Raw genomic sequence first — 3,838 nt, 5'->3', positions numbered from 1 at the left:
GATCATCTCTAATACACTTTATTTTATAAACACTAGGATGCATTGTTCTCTCAATTTCATGACTTTACTTCCATCATATGTGTGATGAGATAACGACATGACCAATTGTGAGGTCAGGGGTCATGTTGCTGCACTCTTGAATGGAATCTATTCCATGCAAAAATTCTATAGATTTCTAAAACATATATCATTTGGGGTAATTTTTGGTTAGTGACCACATCACACGAAAATAATTCATTTATTTTTTGTTCAAAACCTTCTCTTTCTGCATTAGAGAATCAGATTCATTGTCTCTATAGCAGTGTTTAACTTCAATATAGTAAACTCCTTTACCATTTAGGAGAGAAGGAACAATCCATATACTCTGGCTTTTCTTGTGATGTAGAAAGGTAACTATTGTCTCTATTATAACTGTTTGCTGTTTATTTTCAAAGCCCAATTTTGAAATTGCAAGAACCCCCTTTTTACTTGGACAAATGTAATTGAAGGAAATCAAACACAATTGGCATTGAAATCTTATAATAACCAATGATTTGAAATGCTTATTTTGATTTTATCAGAATTCGATATTTCTACTGATTTTTTTCACCCAGATGCTCCCTGAGGGCAGCTTGTGCAGATCGCTTTCTGGACATGTTAAAAGACAGATAGTGCAAGTAGTAGAGAAGTAGGAAAGGAGATGGTGAGAAAATACCAATGTTAGCAAACGATCTGTGGTAAATAAAGCCCACGCTATTTGTTCCAATAGGTATTCATTTTCTGCCACAGATCTATGTCACCTGTCTGGTTACTAGAGAGGCTACGTTAACTTGAGACACTCGGGCAAAGCAGAGAGGATTAGGGGAACCCTCAGGAGCTCCTCCCTTCACCATAACCGGCTCCTCATGGGACAGGACCCCCTAAATTCCCTGCGGCTTCTACCATGCCAGGCTGAGCGACTGTCGGGACCTCAACATGAGGAGCCTGACGCCCAGCTGTGAGCAGCTCCCCCGGGGCCTCCAACTCCTTCCTCTCACACAAACTCAGAGAACACCCTGTGAACTCCCCAGAGAAGCTGCTCACTGGGACAGCCAGGACCCCAGGTGGGAGGTTTGTGTTCGGGCCTGAACTACTGTGGGAGGATACTCTGTACTTTGCCCACAGTAATAAACTCCCACATCGTCAGCCTCCACCCTGCTGATTCTCAGGGTGAAATCTGTCCCTGACCCGCTGCCACTGAACCTGTCTGAGACCCCAGAGAAATGGTTGGAAACCTCATAGATCAGGAGCTGTGGGGACTGGCCTGGCTTCTGCAGGTACCAATGCAAATAGGTTTTTCCATTACTGTACAGGAGGGTCTGACTGGCCCTGCAGGAGATGGAGGCTGGCTCTCCAGGGGTGATGGGCAGGGACAGTGGGGTCTGTGTCATCACAATTTCCCCGCTGGATCCTAAAGTGAAGAGACACAAAGTGTCAAGTTACATAAAATATTGTTAGTGATTTCCATTGTTTCTGTCTCCTTTATTTTAGCTAAAATACAATTTTGTTTTATTCCCATTAAGAGATTTTGAGAATGTACCAAAAACACACAATCACAATAATCAATCTGAGATTTGTCAAGTGGAGAAAGGCCTCTCATCATTGCTAAAACCATCTCCCCCTCCTCTGTCACAGTCCCAACCAGAGCATAGGTGCTGGTTCCTTCTGGAATCTTTCTTACTCTCCCAGATCTAAATTTCACCTTTCCCACCCTGGAGAACAAGGCACACAGAATATACTTGGAGAGAAGTGTGCCCTCACAGCTCACCCTCCACCCCCACTAATTCTCTTCCTCACCCCCCTCTGTCCTTACCAGGAAACCAAAGCATTAGCAGTACAAAGAGCTGAGCAGGGAACCTCATTTTGAGAAGTGAACTGAGGAGTCTTGGTAAGTCCAAGCAAGATTCAAGTTGGGCTTTTATGTCACTCTTGCAAGGGAAGGTCCTCTCTAGGGGACACTATGCAAATCCCCTGCTGAGTGCAACCCTGGGGAAGGGGCAGGAAGGAGGTGGGAGGGGCTTAGCTTTCAGCAAAGTGACATAAAAGGTCTTCTGTGTTGGGAAGAAAATCACAAAACTCATGTCCGTGATAAGTGCAGCAGTGGGAAGAGGAACCCCACTGTGAAAGCGTGGATCTGCTCTGAGGACACAGCGCACATGCTTCTGCCCCTCTCTGAAGGAATCTGACACCCTGACACGTAGACTTCTGTGGCCAGGGTCAGTCTTCCTCAGACGAATGGCCAGCTTGCTCACATTCTTCCACCTCATCTACACAAGGAAACGGCTCCCACTCCACAAGTTCTGGTCATCAGAATTTTCTCCTAGTAACAGCATAGAGTTGAGCTATTTCAAGAATTTTTCTGGTATCCACTGTTATATGGGTTAATTGTTTAAGAATGTTAGAATCATGAGGTGTAAACAGTCTTTTCCTCAGGTCATGGAATTAAATTTTATAGAGCAACCAAGCCAAAAGAAGCTGACACGGAAAAAATAATGTGTCTCTAGAAAGAGCCTAGAGACAAGCATAGACCATAGTAAGGGTGAACAATTCCATGCTTCTGGCTGCGAATATGAAAGTCCGAGAGACGACTATAGTTGTTATACTCCGGGGTACACACACACATATATAGGTACACAACAAGTCAGTCAAAGGGTTTTGAAGGGAATAATTCCCTTGGGATGATTGGACTATTTAAGAAAGGAATGATTTTATGTATAATTTTTTTCTAAGTGTGTTTGAAAAACTCCATACTGCCTCTTTTACATCAAATAGAGCTAAGTTCTATCAGGATATTCTGGGTTCTTATTAGCACTGTGTGAGAACCTGAAGCTCCTGCCTGGCCTGTCTGTGGGGAAGCCATAGCTATGATCCTATAATCCATGAGCAGAGTCCATGTGTGAGAAGAGCAATGACTGTATCCATTATTTTAATACTCAAGGCATCCTGGGCTCATCACTGATATAGTCCTGGGTTTTCACTAAATATGGACACTGTGGGATAAGGCCCTGAGTCAGAGCTGCCCTGGGGTGACCACCTATCTCATCAGCCTTCACTAAAGAGGGAACTCACCTAATTTCTCCTCATGTGCCAGCCTGATGCAGGTCATGTTGAATGGAACACCTCCTGACAAACACTGCCTGTGCCAAATTGCTTCTGTCAGACAAACAAAATTCTGGAGCCATTGAGAAAGCATATTTGGCCTTCTTATTATATTTGAGGTAATTTAAATTCAGAGTCAGGCTGAAGGACCAAGGAAACAAATTAACAAATACAAGTCCAGGTAAGATTCCACAAGAATATGTGGTCAGAATATTGTGAAAGGATTTCCCTTTAAAATGGAACCAGTAAATACGAAATGGAAAATCTCACATGTGGACCCTTGCAACAATGGAAATTGAGAACTGGAGACTAATTTCCATTAAATGCCTGATTTATGGAAGATGGAGATTTCTGTCCTGACCAATGAATATCTTCCACGAATCACTTCCCATCCTTAAGCCAGTGAATTCACTCCTTGGAATGTGGCTGGATTTTCCCTTCCTTGCATTCCTTGCCCATAAGTACAGCTTGCCCCAAACCCTCAACGGACGCACCTGTGGCTTGCTACAGCATGCACTTCTACTCAGTGTCCGGTCCTTTAAGCTTTCCTCAGCTTCCCTCATTGTTTAAGTTGACACTGTCTTCTGGGAAATCCACAAAATAGGTATTAAACACATGCTGAAAAAGACAATGAAGCAACAATTATGTTGACTTTTAAACCGTGAACTCTGTGGTACCAAACACATTTGCTGAAATAAATCCTGGTTGAAGAGTTAGATGT

General features: G+C 43.3%; 1 gene segment (V, D, J or C); it reads right to left on the bottom strand.

Annotated features, from left to right (window-relative positions):
* Positions 1-508: 508 nt before the first annotated feature.
* Positions 509-3,127, bottom strand: LOC309870882 (immunoglobulin kappa variable 2D-29-like). The segment is given in 2 exons: positions 3,088-3,127; positions 509-1,429 (listed from the first exon to the last, which is right to left on the bottom strand).
* Positions 3,128-3,838: the final 711 nt, after the last annotated feature.

This window comes from Mustela nivalis (genome assembly GCF_964662115.1).
Source record: "Mustela nivalis genome assembly, chromosome: 8".
NCBI classification, from domain to species: Eukaryota; Metazoa; Chordata; class Mammalia; order Carnivora; family Mustelidae; genus Mustela; species Mustela nivalis.
The sequence above is the reverse complement of the archived record's forward strand: the minus strand, read 5'-3'. Positions and strand labels throughout refer to the sequence as shown.